Here is an 8896-nt window from a genome sequence, read left to right on the forward strand (position 1 = left end):
CTCAGTCATCTTTTCCATAACTGTCTATCTACTATCTCCCCATCCAACCTGGGCATTTACAGGATATCAGACCCTATGAAGACATAGACATTATCCCTTGTTTTCTTACTAATCAACTATAATTGTTAAATATACACAAATACACAAGCAGCCAGTTCCTCTCTGACTCAGCACAGAGCCCAAGAGTTCTCATCTCCCTTTGGGAAGGTCCCTTATTTACTGTTTACACAGAAGTGCAGACATGGAAAGAGAGACATTGGCTAGAGTATCTCCAGTCTCTGGCCTGTTTACAGTCAGATGCTGCTTCTCCCTTAGAGGCTGAGTGAATCCCCCTGGGATTGCACAGAGCCATATTATAAACAGAGCAGATGCCCGTGTCTTCTCTTGTTGTCTGATGCTGCTGCAGATGCTGGGGTGAGAAAGGTGTGGGACTGCTACCTGAGGGGGATTCCCAGGGAAGACACTTCCATCTCAGGATTCACAGGTACTGCATCTCTTGCTGAGGAGCTCACCAGCTCCACAAACCTAATGTAATGGCTGTGGGGTGGGATAAAGTGTAAGTCCGTGGTCCTTTCTGCTCTGCACCCCCAGTAAACATCTCAAAGACCTTGATATGTGTGATGAGTTTTCTCCAGTATCACAGGTCAAAATATCACCTTTTGCTGTGGCTCCCCAGCTGGCTGATGGCCTCTGGTCTAAGGTGGCTGCATTTCAGTGAAGGAGGGATCCTTCAGGAAGAAAGGTGTTAATAGATGTATAACATAAGGTCAAATTCTGAGGCTGTGGCCCATAGTTTAGTAAAACCCCACTGAGGCAAAACTGCCCTTGGAGTAAGAACGGAGTAAAGACCTCAGGAGCCAGCTGTGTGTTAATGCACAAATACTGTTATCACCTCCTCTTGCATCTCAGGGCTCTGGCTGTGAATGGGGGAGGGGAGCTGTTAGCTGACTTTTATCTGCTCGAAAGGATGGAGGTGCTAGGGATCCTCACTGGAACAATGATAAGAATTTTTCAACATGGGCAAGACGTCTTCTCTGCTAGCTTCATTCTAGAAGTCAGCTGAAATGTTATCGCTGAAACTTAAAAAAAAAAAAAAAAAAATCAGCCTGAAGCAGACACCCAGCATGGGAAATTTCAGTCCAAATGCTTAACCTTTGGCAAACTTATGAGCAACTGGGAATGAGGTCTCATAATTGAAGGTGTCAGACAGCTTTAACTAAAGTTGCTGCCACCAGCACCACCCACAATGGCAATCTATTTGTGAGTCCTATTCACTTAAGCTCTTTGTTCCAATAATGTCTGTAGCAAGGAGTTCCACAGGCCAAATATATATTATGTAAACAATTTTATTTGATCAATGTTATATCTTCAGACTTTCAATGTAATAGAGTGTTCCCTTATACACCAATGCTAGAAGTCTAAATAATAAAATGGGTGAACTAGAGTACTTTGTATTAAATGAGGATATTGATATAATAGGCACCACTGAGACTTGGTGGAATGAGGATAATCAATGGAATCCGGTAATACCATGGTGCAAAATATATCAAAAGGATAGAACAGGTCATGTACGTGGGGAAGTGACATTATATGTGAAAGAAAGTCTAAAATAAATGAAGTAAAAATCATGAATGAATCAAACTGTACCATAGAATCTCTATGGATGGAAATTCCATGCTCTAATAATAACAATATAGCGGTAGAGATATAGTACTGACCACCTGATCAGGATGGCGATAGTGAATGTGAAATGCTCGGAGAGATTCGAAAGGCTATTGAAATAAAAAGCTCAATAATAATGGGGGATTTTAATTATCCCCATATTGACTGGGTACGTGTCACCTCAGGACAAGATGCAGTTGACACCTTAAATAACTGCTTCTTGGATCAGCTGGTCCTGGAACCCAACAGAGGAGAGGCAATTCTTTATTTAGTCCTAAGTGGAGCACAGGATCTGGTCCAAGAGGTGAATATAGCTGGACCGCTTGGTAATAGTGACCATAATATAATTAAATTAAATATCCCTGTGGCAGGAGAAACACCACAGCAGCCCAACACTGTAGCATTTAATTTCAGAAAGGGGAACTACACAAAAATGAGGAGGTTAGTTAAACAGAAATTAAAGGGTACAGCGCTAAAAGTGCAATCTCTGGAAGCTGCATGGAATCTTTTTAAAGACACCATGATAGAGACTCATCTTGAATATATTCCCCAAATTAACAAAACATGGTCAGAGAACCAAAAAAGAGCCACCGCGGCTAAACCACAAAATAGAAGAAGCAGTGAGAGGCAAAACAGCATCCTTTAAAAAGGGGAAGTTAAATCCTAGTGAGGAAATAGAAAGGAGCATAAACACTGGCAAATGATGTGTAAAAATACAATTAAGAAGGCCAAAAAAGAATTTGACGAACAGTTAGACAAAGAATCAAAAAGTGATAGCAAAAAAAATTTAAGTACATGAGAAGCGGGAAGACTGTTAGACAACCAGTGGGGCCACTGGACAATCGAGGTGCTAAAGGAGCACTCAAGGACGATATGGCTGAGGATGTGAGAGAGATTCCCAAACCTGAGCCATTCTTTTTAGGTGACAGATCTGAGGAACTGTCCCAGATTGAGGTGTCATTAGAGGAAGTTTTGGAACAAATTGGTAAATTAAACAGCAATAAGTCACCAGGACCAGATGGTATTCATCCAAGAGTTGTGAAGGAACTCGAAAGTGAACTTGCAGAAGTATTAACTGTAGTCTGTAGCCGATCATTTAAATCAGCTTCTGTACCAGATGACTGGAGGATAGCTAGTTTGACATCAATTTTTAAAAAGGGCTCCAGAGGTGATCCCAGCAATTACAGGCCTGTAAGCCTGACTTCAGTAGTGGGCAAACTGGTTGAAACTATAATAAAGAACAATATTGTCAGACATATAGATGAACATAATTTTTTGAGGAAGAGTCAACATGGTTTCAGTAAAGGGAAATCATACCTCTCCAATCTAGTAGAATTCTTTGAGGGGGCCAACAAGCAAGTGGACAAAGGGGATCCAGTGGATATAGTGTACTTAGATTTTCAGTTAGCCTTTGACAAGGTCCCTCACCAAAGCTCTTAAGCAAAGTAAGGAGTCATGGGATAAAAGGGAAGGTGCTCTCATGGATTGGTAACTGTTAAAAGATGGGAAACAAAGGTTATGTATAATTGGTCAGTTTTCAGAATGGAGAGAGTTAAATAATGGTGCCCCCCAGGGATCTGTTCTGGAACCAGTCCTATTCAACATATTCATAAATGATCTGGAAAAACGGGTTAACAGTGAGGTGGCAAAATTTTCATACAAAATTACTAACGATATTTAAGACCCAGGCACACTTTGAAGAGCTACTAAATGATCTCTCAAAACTGGGTGACTTGGCAACAAAATGGCAGATGAAATTTAATGTTGATAAATGCAAAGTAATGCATAGTGGAAAGCATAATCCCAACTCTACATATAAAATTATGGGGTCTAAATTAGCTGTTACCACTCAAGAAGGAGAGCTCGGCATCACTGTGGATAGTTCTCTGAAAACATCCACTCAATGTGCAGTGGCAGTCAAAAAAGCAATCAGAATGCTTGGAATAATTAAAAAGCAACAGAGGGTCCTGTGGCACCTTTGAGACTAACAGAAGTATTGGGAGCATAAGCTTTCGTGGGTAAGAACCTCACTTCTTCAGATGCAAGTAATGGAAATCTCCAGAGGCAGGTATAAATCAGTGTGGAGATAACGAGGTTAGTTCAATCAGGGAGGGTGAGGTGCTCTGCTAGCAGTTGAGGTGTGAACACCAAGGGAGGAGAAACTGCTTCTGTAGTTGGATAGCCATTCACAGTCTTTGTTTAATCCTGATCTGATGGTGTCAAATTTGCAAATGAACTGGAGCTCAGCAGTTTCTCTTTGGAGTCTGGTCCTGAAGTTTTTTTGCTGTAAGATGGCTACCTTTACATCTGCTATTGTGTGGCCAGGGAGGTTGAAGTGTTCTCCTATAGGTTTTTGTATATTGCCATTCCTGATATCTGACTTGTGTCCATTTATCCTCTTGCGTAGTGACTGTCCAGTTTGGCCAATGTACATAGCAGAGGGGCATTGCTGGCATATGATGGCATATATAACATTGGTGGACGTGCAGGTGAATGAGCCGGTGATGTTGTAGCTGATCTGGTTAGGTCCTGTGATGGTGTTGCTGGTGTACATATGTGGGCAGAGTTGGCATCGAGGTTTATTGCATGGGTTGGTTCCTGAGTTAGAGTTGTTATGGTGCGGTGCATGGTTGCTGGTGAGAATATGCTTAAGGTTGGCAGGTTGTCTGTGGGCGAGGACTGGCCTGCCTCCCAAGGTCTGTGAAAGTGAGGGATCATTGTCCAGGATGGGTTGTAGATCACTGATGATGCGTTGGAGAGGTTTAAGCTGAGGACTGTAGGTGATGGCCAGTGGAGTTCTGTTGGTTTCTCTTCTGGGCCTGTCTTGTAGCAGGAGGCTTCTGGGTATACATCTGGCTCTGTTGATTTGTTTCTTTATTTCCTTGTGTGGGTATCGTAGTTTTGAGAATGCTTGGTGAAGATCTTGTAGGTGTTGGTCTCTGTCTGAGGGGTTGGAGCAGATGCGATTGTACCTCAGTGCTTGGCTGTAGATGATGGATCGTGTGGTGTGACCGGGGTGGAAGCTGGAGGCATGAAGGTAGGCATAGCGGTCGGTGGGTTTTCGGTATAGGGTGGTGTTAATGTGGCCATCGCTTATTTGTACGGTGGTGTCTAGGAAGTGGACCTCCCGTGTAGATTGGTCCAGGCTGAGGTTGATGGTGGGGTGGAAGCTGTTGAAATCATGGTGGAATTCTTCCAGGGTCTCTTTCCCATGGGTCCAGATGATGAAGATGTCATCAATATAGCGTAGGTAGAGAAGGGGCATGAGTGGACGAGAGCTGAGGAAGCGTTGTTCCAGGTCAGCCATAAAAATGTTGGCATATTGTGGGGCCATGCGGGTGCCCATAGCGGTGCCACTGGTCTGGAGGTATATGTTGTCACCAAATTTGAAATAATTGTGTGTGAGGATAAAGTCACAGAGCTCAGCAATAAGTTGTGCTGTGTCATCATCAGGGATACTGTTCCTGACAGCTTGTATTCCATCTGTATGTGGGATGTTTGTGTAGAGAGCCTCTACATCCATGGTGGCTAGGATGGTGTTTTCTGGGAGGTCACCAATGCATTGTAGTTTTCTCAGGAAATCTGTGGTGTCACGGAGATAGCTGGGAGTGCTGGTGGCGTAGGGTCTGAGTAGGGAGTCCACATATCCAGACAGTCCTTCAGTGAGAGTGCCAATGCCCGAGATGATGGGGCGTCCAGGATTTCCAGGTTTGTGGATCTTAGGTAGTAGATAGAATAACCCTGGTCGGGGCTCTAAGGGTATGTTGATTTGTTCCTGTGTTAGTGTAGGGAGTGTCCTCAGCAGATGGTGCAGTTTCTTAGTGTATTCCTCAGTGGGATCTGAGGAAAGTGGCCTGTAGAATTTGGTATTGGAGAGTTGTCTGGCAGCCTCCTTCTGGTAGTCAGACCTGTTCATGATGACAACAGCACCTCCTTTATCAGCCTCTTTGATGATAATGTCAGGGTTGTTTCTGAGGCTGTGGATGGCATTGCGTTCTGCACGACTTAGGTTATGAGGCAAGCGATGTTGTTTTTCCACAATTTCTGCCTGTGCACGTCGGCGGAAGCATTCTATGTATAGGTCCAGACTGTCATTTCGACCCTCGGGAGGAGTCCATGTGGAGTTCTTCTTCCTGTGTTGTTGGTGGGAGGGTATCTGTGTATCAGTGCACTGTTCAGTGTTATCTTGAAAGTATTCTTTGAGTCGGAGGCGGCGAAAGTAGGCTTCCAGATCACCACAGAACTGTATCATGTTCGTGGGGGTGCTGGGGCAAAAGGAGAGTCCCCGAGATAGGACAGACTCTTCTGCTGGGTTGAGTGTGTAGCTGGATAAATAGACGATATTGCTGGGTGAGTTAGGGGTACCCCTGTTGTGGCCCCATGTGGCAGGTAGGATTTTAGACAGCTTACGGTCCTTTTTCCTTTGTAGAGAGGTGAAGTGTGTAATGTAGATCTCCTGTCTTATTTTAGTAAAGTCCATTTGTGTGGAGGGTTGGTTATTTATGAAAGTCTCCAGGTTGGAGAGCTCTTTCTTGATGTTTTTCTGTTTGCTGTATAGGATGCTGATCAGGTGGTTCCTCAGTTTCTTTGATAATGTATGGCATAATCTCTCACTGTGGTCTGTGCAGTATGTAGATAGCAAGGGATTTTTCACCTTCAGTCCATTAGGTATGATGGAATAATTAAGAAAGGGATAGATAATAGGACAGACAATACCATATTGCCTCTATATAAATCCATGGTTTGCCCACATCTTGAATACTGTGTGCAGATGTGGTCACCCCATCTCAAAAAAGTTATATTGGAATTGGAAATGATTCAGAAAAGGGCAACAAAAATGATTAGGGGTACGGAATGGCTTACTTATGGGGACAGATTAATAAGACTGGGACTTTTCAGCTTGGAAAAGTGACAGTTAAGGGGAGATATGATTGAGGTCCATAAAATCATCACTGGTGTACAGAAAGTAGATAAGGAAGTGGTGTTTACTCCTTCTCATAACACAAGAACTAGGGGTAGGGTGACCAGATGTCCCGATTTTATAGGGACAGTCCTGATTTTTTAGTCTTTTTCTTATATAGGCTCCTATTATCTCCCACCCCTGTTCTGCCTGTTCTGATTTTTCACATTTGCTGTCTGGACACCCTAACTAGGGGTCACCAAATGAAATTAATAACCAGCAGGTTTAAAACAAATAAAAGTAAGTATTTCTTCATACAATCCACAGTCAACCTGTCGAACCCCTTGCCAGAGGATGTTGTGAAGGCCAAGACTATAACAGGGTAACTCCACACCAAGCAAACAGGAAGGGGAATTTCAAAATTCCTGGGCCTTTAAAGGGAGAAGGGTGGAAGGTGTCTACCTGGATGCATGGAAGCAGAGTTCAAACTTCTGACCAGAGTGGTCAGGATGGGCATTGTGGGACATCTTCTGAAGACCTATTGCTGTGATAAAATCAATTGCAAGTGTCTACACTGGCACTTCGGTAACAAAACTTTTGTATAAAAAGCCTTACAACTCTTGTCAAGATAGTTTCATTGTGTCACTGAAACTGCTGAGTTCCATCATTGAAAGTGGCTTTGCAGAGTGTACACCTCCACTGTTTCTTCCCCAAAAGCTGCCTTTTGGTGAAAAAAATTGGCAGTGTAGAAAAGGTCTAAGAAACAGTGATGGATAACCAGTATCTACACTCATGTTTCCTGCTGGTGTCTATTATGGTTTCCCACACCATGACATGTAGTAATTATTGAAGCACAGAGCACCCTAAAATATGCAATTGGCATTAGTATGGTCAGTTCTCCCTAATTCTTATCTCTGAATAATGAAAATGTTGTTTTTCAATGTGTGACGATCAATCAATTTGCTTCACCCATGAGAATATCCCCCAGTAGTGCACATAGTGTCTCATATTAACAATGTCTCTCCATCCAGGCATTTGTACTGAGACCATCACCCTAGGCTTGGTCACATACGTGAAGTTGTGGGAACATACGGTACATCCAGGAGACATTGTTGTGCCTCAGAGTTGGACACCTTCTCCCCTACTCCATGTCAGATTCCAACACAACCGATTTCACCAACCCCACCACCTTCATCCTGCTGGGCATTCCTGGCCTGGAGACGGCCCATGTCTGGATCTCCATCCCCTTCAGCGCCATGTATGCCATTGCTGTCTCGGGAAACTTCACCATCCTGTTCATTGTGAAGAGGGAGCCGAGTCTCCATGAGCCCATGTACTATTTCCTCTGCATGCTGGCCGTCACTGACCTGGTCCTGTCTACGTCCATCCTGCCTAAAATGCTGAGCATCTTCTGGGGAAATATATTTCAAATCCTGCCTCACCCAGCTGTACTTCATTCACTGCTTCTCAGCGATGGAGTCTGGGATTTTTGTGGCCATGGCTTTTGATCGCTATGTGGCCATCTGTGATCCCCTTAAACATTCCACTATCTTGACAAACCACGTGGTGGCCAAGATCGGGCTGGCAGTGGTGCTGCGTGGCAGCATGCTCATACTGCCCTATCCCTTACTGGCGAGGCTGTGGCCATATTGCAAAACCAACATCATCCCCCACTCGTACTGTGAGCACATAGCCGTGGTGAAGCTGGTCTGCGCAGACATCCGCATCAGCAGTTACTACAGCCTCTCTGTGGCATTCTTTGTGATCGGTCTGGCTGTGTTTTTTATCACTATGTCCTACACCCAGATCCTCAGGGCCATCTTCAGCCTCCCCACAAAGGAAGCTCGGCTGAAGACTTTTGGGACCTGCGGCTCGCATGTCTGTGTGATCTTAGCCTTTTACATCCCAACTCTCTTCTCCTCCCTCATGCACCGTTTTGGCCACAATATGCGCCTGCATTTACACATTCTCATTGCCAACCTGTATCTCCTTGTGCCCCCCATGCTAAACCCCATCATCTATGGAGCGAGGACTAAACAGATCTGGGACAGGCTGCTCTGGCTCCTTACTCATAAAGGCACCTAATATTTTCTCGTGGTGCTCTCGCTCTCACACCAAGCAGAGCTTGCTAGTGACATAGTGCTGGGCCCTCTTCCCTGAATCACCTACTGGACAGTCAAAGTGACATTAATCCTTTCCTGGCCTTGCTGTACTGTTTCAGCGTGAGAAACTGGGGAATCGATCTGCATAGAAGTCATTAACTTATAGGGTTGCCTCCTTTCTAATTTCTGGTAACTGGATCCCTGAGGTCCTGCCCACTTCTTTCACCAAGGT

At 44.3% G+C, this 8896-nt stretch overlaps 1 pseudogene; it reads left to right on the top strand.

The window, feature by feature from the left end:
- The first annotated feature begins 7710 nt into the window (after window positions 1–7710).
- Window positions 7711–8647, top strand: LOC112109379 (annotated as a pseudogene).
- The last annotated feature ends 249 nt before the right edge of the window (window positions 8648–8896 follow it).

Source organism: Terrapene carolina, unplaced genomic scaffold (genome assembly GCF_002925995.2).
Source record: "Terrapene carolina triunguis isolate 2854851 unplaced genomic scaffold, T_m_triunguis-2.0 Scaffold1062, whole genome shotgun sequence".
NCBI lineage: Eukaryota > Metazoa > Chordata > Testudines > Emydidae > Terrapene > Terrapene triunguis.